The sequence below is a fragment of the Nycticebus coucang genome, chromosome 6 (assembly GCF_027406575.1).
Source record: "Nycticebus coucang isolate mNycCou1 chromosome 6, mNycCou1.pri, whole genome shotgun sequence".
NCBI classification, from domain to species: Eukaryota; Metazoa; Chordata; class Mammalia; order Primates; family Lorisidae; genus Nycticebus; species Nycticebus coucang.
This window is the reverse complement of record NC_069785.1, coordinates 104,089,989-104,102,090: the sequence shown is the minus strand read 5'-3', so window position 1 is coordinate 104,102,090 and position 12,102 is coordinate 104,089,989. Positions and strand designations below refer to the sequence as shown.

Below are 12,102 nucleotides of genomic sequence, written 5' to 3'. Positions count from 1 at the left end.
ACAAGTTGGCCCAGTAAGTGCCAACTAAACTTAATTTTAGGGAATTTTGTCTCAGCTATTGAGCAAAGAAAATCCATTTGAATTTGGTACAGTCAAAATGTTGTCTAGCACTGTTAGAAACTATGCCATGTAGAGCCCAAGAAAAAAGCCAGCAAGCAGAGTGCAGACCAGAGTCTGATAATATTGTTTTCAGCCTTGACCAGTAAAGTCAAATTAAACTTTGCAGTATACATGAGATAATAAGTTCCTTGATTGCAAACTTGGATTGAGTTTTCTGCAAGTTGCAACCAGAAAAAAAAAAAGATGTGCCTCATACTACATCTTTCTGAGAATACATTAAAGCTGTGTAAATACACACACACACACACACACACACAACTCCCATTGTTAGAACTCAGGATCCAAATAGATTCAACTAAATTATGTTTTATAAATTCTTTGATTCACTTCTCACTATCTAAAACTCAGTAATAAGATAAATTTGAATAACATAGTATCTCACTGAATTTGCTTTCTAAACTCTTGCTATTTGAACAGATCTATCTGTGTGTAAGAAAGATGGAATGTATTTTATGTACAAACTGTCTTGGAGATCTTCCATATCAGCTCATAGAGATTACTTTTAGTGGCTGTAAAATTTTTTGGTGTAGCATGTGTAAATATCCCATTGAAAGCCATAAAGTTTTGTACAATGCCCTGCTATTCCAAACATCGTATACGTGAGTATATCTAAAGATAAATGTGTGTGAGTATATTTAAAGATAAGTCCTTAAGAGTAAAATTGCTGGACCACTCTTACAGCCTTTTCTTTTACCATTGATAAGAGAAAATCAAGAGTTCACTTTGGATTTGTTAAGAGCCCTGTAATAGGAGCAGGTCTTAAAGGAAATATCCTCACACTTATTTACAAATGGCATATTTCATCATAAAAAGAGGTTTTCTAATTTTTATAAAATTATTTTCCTCATCTATTAACTTTTGAAATGATTAATTATATTAAAAAATTTCTAGATATCATTGTTGGGAAAACTCTGTCTTGGGCTCGATGTGATAATCTTTTGAAAATCCTTTTATTTTGGGCGGCGCCTGTGGCTCAGTGAGTAGGGTGCCGGCGCCATATGCCGAGGGTGGCGGGTTCAAACCCAGCCCCGGCCAAACTGCAACAAAAAAATAGCCGGGCGTTGTGGCGGGTACCTGTAGTCCCAGCTACTCAGGAGGCTGAGGCAAGAGAATCTCATAAGCCCAAGAGTTAGAGGTTGATGTGAGCTGTGTGAGGCCACGGCACTCTACCGAGGGAGGTACAGTGAGACTCTGTCTCTACAAAAAAAAAAAAAAAAAAAAATCCTATTATTTTATTGTACCTATTAAGGATTTTTACAATTTTTTAATATGTATGTACTTTTCATTTTTTGTTGTATCTTTCTCAGGTTTCTCAAATCCTCTTAAGCAAGGTGAGAATATTACCATCTTTTTATATCAAATAAAACAATTTATATAGCATGTGTCTTATTTGTGATACAAAGGTACCCATAAATTCTTAGGAGCCAAGGATCTCATCTGGAGATAATTCTTTAAAAGAAATGGAATAGCCAGGCATGCTGGCTCACACCTGTAATCCTAGCACTCTGAGAGGCTGAAGCAGGTGGACTCCATGAAGTCAAGAATTCGAGACAAGCCTGAGCAAGAGTGAGACCCCATCTCTACTAAAATAGAATTAGCTGGACATTGTGGTGGGCTCTTTTAGTCCCAGCTACTTGGGAAGCTGAAGCAAGAGGATCTCTTGAGCCCAAGAGTTTGAGGTTGCTGTGAACTATGATGCCATGACACTCTGCCCAGAGCAATGGAATGCAACTCTGTCTCAAAAAAAAAAAAAAAGAAAGAAAGAAAGAAAGAAAAAGAAAGAGGAAAGGAAAGGAAAACTAAATTGAATGAGCTATCATAGCCATATAGCCATTAATTTGGCATAGTTTTTTACATTTTGAGTCAGTTTTGGTCATTAAACTAAAAAAAAATCTATTTCAAATATAATTTTTATTTTATGAGTATGTACATACATTTCTTCTTTTATTTTTTCAAAATTTTATACAATCTGTTTTATTACTGTGCGTATTCTTATTATTCTCATATATATATTTTTCCCTTGATTAGATATGACAAAGCATTATCTCTTTTTGTTTTTTTTTCAAAGAATCAGTTCTTGAATTTATTAATTCTATCACTCTGTCTTCCAATTCATTACTTGTTATTTTTCTCTTCACTTTTCTTCTTTACTTCACTGCTCTAGTTCTGATTATGAGTACATTTCTTTTGTTCTTTCTATTATAATAAAATTATAAGACAACAAATTTTCCTGTGACCAAATCTTTGGTTGTGTTGATAGATTTTTAAAAGGTGTTTTCATGACTATTATTTTCTGAGCAGCTCATTACTTCTAATTTGATTTCCTTTTATCCAAGATAAATTTGAGACATATTTGTGTTTTGTTCCACAAACACCTTAACCCTAACCTATATTTAAAAGACAAATTTAAACACATGTAAAAGCACAACTAATAGTATAACTTTCTATCAGCAAATGGTCTATTTATAAATAATTTTAATTATGAATTATTTATATTATATAACCATATTTACATTTTAAAATCATCACTACATATTTATAAATAAGCTTATTATTTATAAATGAATCTATTAATGTATTCTCAAATTTATAAGTATTTCATTAAAAACCAAACAAGAAAAAACTGTGCATATAATGGTAAATTCTCTGCAATGAGAAGCTTTGGTTAAGGAAATTTTTTTTTTCCTGTCTCATCCATTTGAAGAAATATTCTGCCCAGGAGAGTCAAGTGGTTCACAACTCACACACATATTTCTCTTTACTTGTCTTTCTCCCTCTGGGGTGACACAGACTTACATTGAGCCAATCAATTATGAAAGAAAAGTGCATTTCTTTCCACTAGAGTTGCCAGCCTGGTAGCAAGTAAGCTAAGGCTACCTTTGGTGATTTTTGTGGCCACACTGGAAAAGCTTGCCTTGGATAGACAAGCCAGCATGAGCAGAGCAGAGAAGGTTTTCAGTCTGCCAAGACAGTTGGAGCCCTGGTCCCGTCCTTCTGAAGCTGGTTGCACCTCTATGCTTTCCTTTATTTTTTTCCATTATTTGGTTATGCAAGCTCCATGTGGAATTTTTTGAAGTCCAGATAATCTTGATTAATAAAAAATACTTATGAATTCTCTCTATAAAGATGAATACTCATCAAATATACTCTCAGCTATAAAGCTTAGGGCTCTGATGTGAAGGCTGGAGATGCACATGACATAGGCAAAGGAATAAAGGTTGCTACTGGAGTATTTGCTCTGTTCGCTTGTTGAGCTTTTGCTGCCTAATGGGAGAGGAAGCTTGCTGATTTTTCTAAAATAGTACAGGGTATTGTTTGAGTATGTATCTTTGACAGGGCACATACTGCAACATGAACCCAATTCACAGCAGAATCAATGGTGCTGAGATTGTCTCAATATCACTGGACCTCGGAAATTTCACAGGGGCCCCAGAGCTTTCAGAGTGAAAACATCAATCATCCATGCAGTGATGCTGGATTAATTCACACGTTCAAATGCATCTGGTCATGACAAAGTTGTGCCTTCAGAGGATGACTTGCGTTTGAAGTTATACTCCAGCAAGGCTTACTGAGATCAATAAATGGCACAAATATCTTTGTTATGGTGTGATTTTTGGTCTTCTGGGTATATGCCCAGTAGAGGGATTACAGGATTGAATGGCAGATCTATTTTTAGATCTCTAAGTGTTCTCCATATCTCTTTCCAAAAGGAATGTATTAATTTGCATTCCCACCAGCAGTGCAAAAGTGTTCCCTTTTCTCCACATCCACGCCAACATCTCTGGTCTTGGGATTTTGTGATATAGGCTAGTCTCACTGGAGTTAGATGATATCTCAAAGTAGTTTTGATTTGCATTTGTCTGATGATTAAAGATGATGAGCATTTTTTGATATGTCTGAAGGCCGTGCGCCTGTCTTCTTCAGAGAAGTTTCTCTTCAAGTCCCTTGCCCAGCCTGCGATGGGAAGTACCCAATGTACTCACCCTTATTGTGAAACTAATGTAGGACCTTCACATGAAAGCTATAACCCAGTTACAACCTAAGAATAGGGAGAAGGAGGAAAGGGAGGGGAGGGAGGGGGGAAGTAGGTGGAGGGAGGGGGATTAATGGGATTATACCTGCGGTGCATCTTACAAGGGTATATGTGAATCCTAGTAAATGTGGAATGTAAAGGTCTCAGCAAAATAACTAAGAAAATGCTATGAAAGCTATGTTAACTAGTGTGATGAAAATGTGTCAAACGATCTATGAACCAAGTGTATGGTGCCCTATGATCATATTAATGTACACAGCTATGATTTAATAAAAATAAAAAAAAGGAAAAAAAATAAAAAATAAATAAAAAATAAATGGCTCAAAGCACTGCGGACCCACTCTGCTCTTTCATGTTTTCCTTTGCATAATGACAAAAACAAATCTAGGGGCCTTTGGAGTCATTTTCTTTACGTAGAAACAGTCCTTTTGGGGCCTTGCGGGTAAATGCCTTAAATAGGTAAGCTTTAAATGTAATAGATACTTCTTGTTCGAAAGAGGAAATAATGTTCATTTTAAGGATTAGCTGCAAAAAGTGCAGACTAAAGAAAGAAAAATTCAATGAACCTTAAAAAAGAACTTTGGGAGATAAAAACCCTCAGGCTACTTCCAGCAATGCGGTGTGAATATATCTCATTTTTTCCAAAATCATGCAGTTAAGAATTTTCATCAGAATAAAACATCACTCAAGGTATTGTTTGAAATGACTTGTTATTTAATTAAGTGAACCATTTAATGCAAGCTGACTCATCCTTAACTGTGTGTATGTGCGTGTATACATGATCAATACTCCAAAGACAGTTTGCAAAACTTTGAAAAGTTTATAGAATCCTTTTGAAGCATCTGCTAAATATTTCTTTCATTTTGGAGTAGTTTTAGAGACATATTTCACTTTATCCACATCAGAGTTTTGCTTTAGCAAAACATATATGGAGAATTTTTTTACCAAAAGAAAAAAATAATTTTTTTGGAAAATTCTCTTTTTTAAACTCTTGATAGTTCACCAGCACCAGGGATAGAAATATGAACTCCTAGAGTTAGTGTATCTGCAAGGTATTAGCAAACCATTTCCTTTTAACCTTCAGCCCTCTGCTGTAAATTTTAACTTTTGTAATAAGGTTCAAAGGGTGACACTAATGGAAGTCCACAAAAATGAAAGCCTGGATGTGTTTGCACAGGCTAAACTGAGCAATCCTTGAACTCAACATAATGCGCACACAAATTCCAGCACTTTCGGTTCAGTTTTACTAAAATTCCCAAGTCTGTGTGTCCTCTAAATGCTGAGGAAAGTGGTTGTTTCAGACAACCTGCAGAGTTAGGGATGAACTAGTCCTTGTATTTAATCTTTTGGGGGTTTTATTTTTTCAGGCTACTTATACTTTGACTCTAAACTCTTCAAGGATTGTCTTTCTTCTTCAAACTCTACTATTCCCTCCATTTCCTTCTATAGTAAGAAGTGTCTGAACTCTCAGGGAAGATGCTTTCTATATGAGAAATACCAGATAGTCATCACAACTTTTTCTATAGTCAGATAAAACTGGGACTAAAGTGTGTCTGCTCGGTTTTTTTGGGGGGAGGTGGTGTTGCTGTTGTTTAGGCATCAGAGTTTTCTGAAATCCCAACCCTCGGCCTGACCCATGACTGGCAGAGTGCCTCAGAAACTTGCTCATTACGCTCCATGAATAGCAACGTCCCCTGGTTATTGCAATCAGTGTCCATCAGTTGGAGAGCCATGCAGATGTAATGGCCTGGCCGATGAATCACATTTTATGATGCAAATAGACCTGAGAAGAATTGTGTTCCCTGTATCCCAGCTCCTTTCTCTTTTTAAAAAAATCTCATTTTCAATGTCTTCCAGGTAACATTTTAAAAGCTATTTTTATTGTTTTTGTTTCTTTAGAGAAAAGCCTTATTTTAAAAGTAAAAAAAAAGAAAAGAAAAAACTTGCATGACCAAATCACAAAAGAAAGTTAGTTCTAAAAAGCAACAAAAGAAAATGAAAGAATCTTTTTTATTTTTATTTTGTTTTATGTTTACCATAGGTTTGGGGAGAACAAAAAACACAAAAAATTTTGTTAGATGCCATGGTCCCAAATTCTTTAAAGAGGAAAAAGTTTGTTGTAATGCTCTTGCAATGCAGCTTTTGTGACTAAATTAATATTCTAAAATCTTATAATGTGTATTACCTCCAGCTGTTATTAGAAATAATTTATGGTGAGCCTGTCAGATGTGAAGGGAAATTGATGAACTGACGATGTAGGGGAAAATGATACAGTGGAATGATTTTTCTTTTCACTTAAAATAACATGAGGAAAACACTGTTAAATTATCTTGATGTTATTGATTCTTGATAAGAAATCTGATTTTTTTTTAATGAGAAAAAGTTCATAGCACAAAACATATCCTGGCTATGGTGTATGGCTAGAATCATCTCCACACTCTCTCACAATCTGTGTGTCTCAGCACACAGCGAGCATCCTCGGGCAGCACACATTTCACGCATTGTCCCAGAAATCTCAGCAAGTCCTCAGACAGGTCCTCTTCTGTGTATGTGGGGCAGGCTGCCTCTCTTTGCTGTCCTCCCCACACTCTGCCTCCCTCTTTCTCTTTCCCTCTTTCACTCATATTCCCAGCAGATTGGAGACAGTTTGTAAGAGATTTCTTTTCCTACTCCCTCATTCTCCTGTCTGTCTTATTTCACAAACATATTCGTGAGCAGCTCATTGTTATTAAACTTTTTTCTCCCTACCCTCACTTTCTCATTTCATAAACTATCCTTTCATCAATCTTCTTCATAAATACCTCTTTGAGTCATAAAATAGGCCTCCCTAACATCAAAACATTTGCCCATTTGTCTTCTGATGACATGAGCAGCAAAGTTTCACCATCTGTTTCTTACATCTTTTCATAATATGTTATTATTTATTTATTTATTTATGACAAAGTCTACTCTATTGCCCAGGCTAGAATGCCATGGTGTCAGTGAGCTCACTGTAACCTCAAACTCCTAGGCTGAAGCAATCCTCCTGCCTCAGCCTCCCAAGTAGCTGGAACTAAAGACACCACATGAAACCATGCTAATTTTTCTACTTTTTTAGTAGAGACCAGGTCTCACTCTTGCTCAGGCAGGTCTGAATGAGACTCTCCTGCTTTGGCCTCCAAAGTGCTAGGGTTACAGGCATGAGCCACTGTGTACAACCACAGTATGGTTATTTCTTTTTCTTTTTTTTTTTTTGTAGAGACAGAGTCTCACTTTATGGCCTCGGTAGAGTGCCGTGGCCTCACACAGCTCACAGCAACCTCCAACTCCTGGGCTTAAGTGATTCTCTTGCCTCAGCCTCCCGAGTAGCTGGGACTACAGGTGCCTGCCACAACACAGTATGGTTATTTCTATCCATTCTCTCTCTCTACACATAGGTAATAGAGATTGTGTTTGCAGCGTCTGAGATTTTCCATGGAAGACGCAGAGGTGCTATCTGCCTCCAAGACACCCCTGTTTCTTGCCTGATATGTGACTTAACATGTGGATGCAGTCCACTTCATATAGGACTGAGCTTTGATAATGCCCACCACTTTTATGACTAGCAATCATCCAACCCCAGATTTTCCATAATTGTGACTCTGTTTATAGTCTAGCCAGAAATGAACCCCACCACAGCTGCTCTGCTTACCAACAACTGGAGGGACAAATGCAAGATATCACATAACTGTAAAACAATTCGATGCCAGACTTTTTTAGTGGTCACTGAGTTGAGGCTTTTCTGCATGTTTGACTTAATTACGGACCTGACTCCATTAGCTGTGTTTGGGAGGAAATGGCCTTTCTTCTGCATTGACTCTTATGGTACATCTGAGTCATCTATTTTTTTCTTTTAAAGGATTTAACTATTTACATTTTCCTTGGGCTTTCTCCATTATTTCTGCAAAAAATAACCTTTTTATTCCTACAAATTCCAACTATTAGATAATCATATTCATGGAATTGAATGTCTACAATTTTGTCTCCATAAATACCTCTTCAACTGAGTATACATATGAAATAGCAGGTCTTATCCAGCTTTTTTATATGCTTTTAGCTACTAGTACCATGCTTTGCAGACAGTGATGCTGTTTGATTAATTTTAAATCTAGGGCATGTGTTTTCCTTCATTACTGGTTTCTTCCAGCTACAGTCCCTAGCCCAAGGGCCTATTTCATCTGGGTAAAAATAGCCACTGTTATTTCCCAAATACTTAGTTAAAACTGCTTTGTACACAAGAGATTAAGGGTGTCACTTACATAATGTAAGGGAAAGGGACCTTGAATGCTTCTTTCTCCTTCACTCTAGTTTCTTCATTGTCCTACTGTGGTTTGCTTTCCCATACAATATACTTTCATCTCTGCTTCCACTACCATCATTGCCCTGAGTGAGCCACTTCCCAGACCACTCTAGACTCTGCCCTAACTCCTATAGACTCTCCCACAGACAGCCAACTTCTCGCCCAGACTTCAGCCACAGATGCCCCGGCTCTCCCTGCTCGAGACCCTGCTCCTATCCAGACTCACACCTGCTGCTGCATCATCTCAGTATGGGGGTTGTCTCAAGCCCAGAGGATTCTTGGCATGTACGTGGCTGCCATTGGCTGGATTTTCAAAGGACTTGGCTGTCGGGTTTCATCTTCAACTACCTATTGAGGCACCAGGCCTCTGGGCAAGATGCAGATAAAGAGATAATTTCTTTTCTCTCTACCGCTCCCACGTTCATGGGAAATCACTTTGATGGGGAAACCAGAAACACAGTGCAGGGCCCTCCAACTTGTTCATTTAACAAATGCTTATATTGCTAGACTTGGTGTGACTCCAGCTGGGTATGCAGAGAACAAACTGACACAATCTGTGCTCAGAATACACAAAGGAAGACACATTTGAAAAAAGGTTTAGGTTCCTTTCCTTTAACATCCGGAAGGAGCTGGAGTCAGAAGGCAGAGAATGAAGCCTTCACCCTGGCCAACCTGAGCACTGCCAGAGCCGAGCCCAGCAGGGCTGATGTCCAGTCAGAAAGTGGGGACTCCCCTCTGGTTAACTGTAGATCTGATTTGGGCCTTATGTCTACTCCCTCAGATCATCACCCAGCTGCAACTCCAGTTCCCTAATACAGGTTCCTCCCAGCTACAGCAATATGTCCTTCAAGTACGAGGACACAGAGCCTATGGAGCAGAAGAATTTGTGTACACTGCAGAGGGCAAGGAAATACCACAGGGACCCTGCCTGGCAGATGTACAGCCACCCCCTGATGACTGGGACGTGGACATGAGTGTGTACTGAGACAGAGATAGTGGAGACCAGGATGCTCAAGCTCTGTCCAAATGCATCTGGAACAGAGACTCTGAGATGATCAGGAAGATGTTTCCGTGATCAGATGCCAGGTGGGCACCTTTGAGCTTCACACCAGGGGCACTGGGTGGAAGGTAGTGGAGGACAAGGCTGGGCCAAGTGTCAGGGCCAGGGCAGCAGTTGCTCAGGGGTGACTGAGGCCCTGGATGGTGATGGCCAACACCCCAGATGCAAGCGTGGATTGGGGTGCCATGGAGAGAAGCTGCAGCCATTTGGGCAACTGAAGAGGCTCTGTGGAACTGTTGAGGGCCTCATCTCCACCATCTGTGTTGAACCTATACCCCCAGGACCAGGGGGATTCACTGTTCCACCACTAGCCACCCACTAGCATGAAGTTTCGGACAGATACCGCCTTTGTGAGGGGTTCTGGTTGTGACAGCCCCCAAGAGTCTGAGTGACTGGACTAGGGGGTTCTTTGTTCAGAATTAACTGGGACCTATAGGAAAACCCTCTTCCTGGCATTATTGACCACCAATGCGAAAGGAGCCTGGGAGCAGACTTGCTTAAGCCCAAGAGCTGGAGGTTGCTGTGAGCTGTGATGCTATGGCAGTCTACTGAGGATGACAAAGTGAGACTCTGTCTCTTAAAAAAAAATAGCACGTGGAGAATGTACTAGAAGGCAGCAAGGTGGATGCAGGGTCCCACCCAGAGGCACAAGATGATGGGCCTGGACCTGGGGTGGTGGTGGGAACAGATGACACAAAAGGAGATTTTTGGGGGGATGAGAGCCATTTTGGCCCTGACTAGTTTTGGGGAGTCTCAGGAGGGGCTCAGTTCTGCAGCTTGAGGAATTGGGTGGGGCTGGGGCTGGGGTGCACTCTTTTGCTAAGATGGGGAGCAGATTGCAGGACATTGCATCATGAGTTCAGGCCTGATGTGTCAAGCTGAGATGTCTGCGAGATGTTCAGATACAGTTAGATTCATAGGACTGGAGCTCAGAAGAGGGAGAAAACTGGGGGATGCTGCTGATGACTGAAGTTGTTTACTAGACTAAGACTGCATGGTCGGGTGCAGAACCCGTGAGGGAGTTGGCAGAAGGCTAAACCTGGGGGTACCATGTTTAAAGACTGGGTAGAGGAGGATGAGCCACTAAGGAGATGGGGTGGGCAGGCAGAGAGGAGTGAGGAGGAGCTCAGGAGAAAAGTGCTGCCCAGACCAAGAGGGGTCCATCAACAATGAGAAAATCAATCACTGCAAAGACAGAAAAGCATCTTGGATCTTAGCAACACGAAGGCCAAGGGTCACCCTGGCAAGAACCAGTGCCTGCCAGGGAGGGACTGGGGTGAGTCAGACTGGAGGAGTAAGCAGGAGGGGATGAGATGGGGAGACCAAAGTCAGACAACTCTAGAGACGTGGGTGGGGAGAGCACGTGGGTTTTGGGAAAAGTGTTTTTTGTTTGTTTACTTTGTTGTTGCTTTTTTTCCCCCCTCCAGAAGGGAGTGACTTGAGCAGTTCACATGCTGGTAGGATGAATCCAGCAGAGAGAGAGAGGCTGGCAAGTATAAAAGATAATTCTAGAACCCTGGGAAGGCTGAGGGGTTGGGTCCAGATGCAGGGGGAAGCCTGTGCTCTGCTAGGAAGCAGGGAGTTCCCCTGGTACTCAGGTGGAGGACAGAGCATGGATGCAGATGAAGGCAGGTTGTGGGTAGTCCACAGATGCCAAGAGGCTTCCTGCCCAGGGGCTTCTGTCTTCTCTGCGAAATCCAAGGTAAATTTATCCTCTAAGAGTGAGGGAGGCAGAGGAGAGGTCAGAAGCTGGAAAGAGTGGAGAAGGAATCACATACATGGCACTGAGCAGTGTTTGTGAGACGTTAGCATTCTTTGCAGCAAGGTTCGGGCATAATGAAAGGACTCTTGCCAGCGGCCAGCGGCCAGAGGCCACCCTGCCCTGTGCACCCCCAACTGAACTGACCACCTTCTCCTTTCAGACCCACTTGTCCCGTTCCTCATCTCTGTCCTTTGTGCTACCACCCAAGCCATATTTCTAAGGTCTACCCTGCAGTCAGCCCAGACTCACGCTTCCCTGACCTCCTGACCACACTTGTGAGCATGTGATGTTGTGACTTTCACCTCTGGGGACCCTGTCTCCCCCTCGGGACCACTGCTGCCCCCATGTCCTTCTCCCTTATGTGGGGACATGGGAAAAGCACAGAGGTCAGGGTCAGAGCTCAGCAGGAAGAGAGCTGATGGCAGATGAGGGCAGGAAGGTGGATGAGGGGCTTCTTACCCCTGGCAGGCCGGCTTGGAGGCCCAGCTACAGGCTATCAGCCCACTGAGCGGGAGGGATAGAGGGCAGCCCGGGGAAGGTCAGGTCGCTTGGTTCTGGCCCTCAGGCTGGGGCAGGTTGCTGGTGCCCCCGGGGAGGCTATGCGGGCAGGGCAGGGCAAGGGCACAGACCAGAGGGGGGCATGTGGGGTTGCTGCCCCAGAGTGTGGTCGTCTGGCTGTCAGGTGGCCAGAGAGCTGCACAGCTCTTTGACGGTGTAACAGTGTCAGGGCCCAACCTCTTGCTAAGCCCTAGAATTCCCCTCCCTGGTGCCACCTTTCCTGATCAGGGGTGCCCCTGGCTGAAATAAAA

At 41.6% G+C, this 12,102-nt stretch overlaps 1 pseudogene; it reads left to right on the top strand.

Annotated features, from left to right (window-relative positions):
• Positions 1 to 9,177: 9,177 nt before the first annotated feature.
• On the top strand, positions 9,178 to 9,923 carry LOC128588817 (G patch domain-containing protein 3-like; annotated as a pseudogene).
• Positions 9,924 to 12,102: the final 2,179 nt, after the last annotated feature.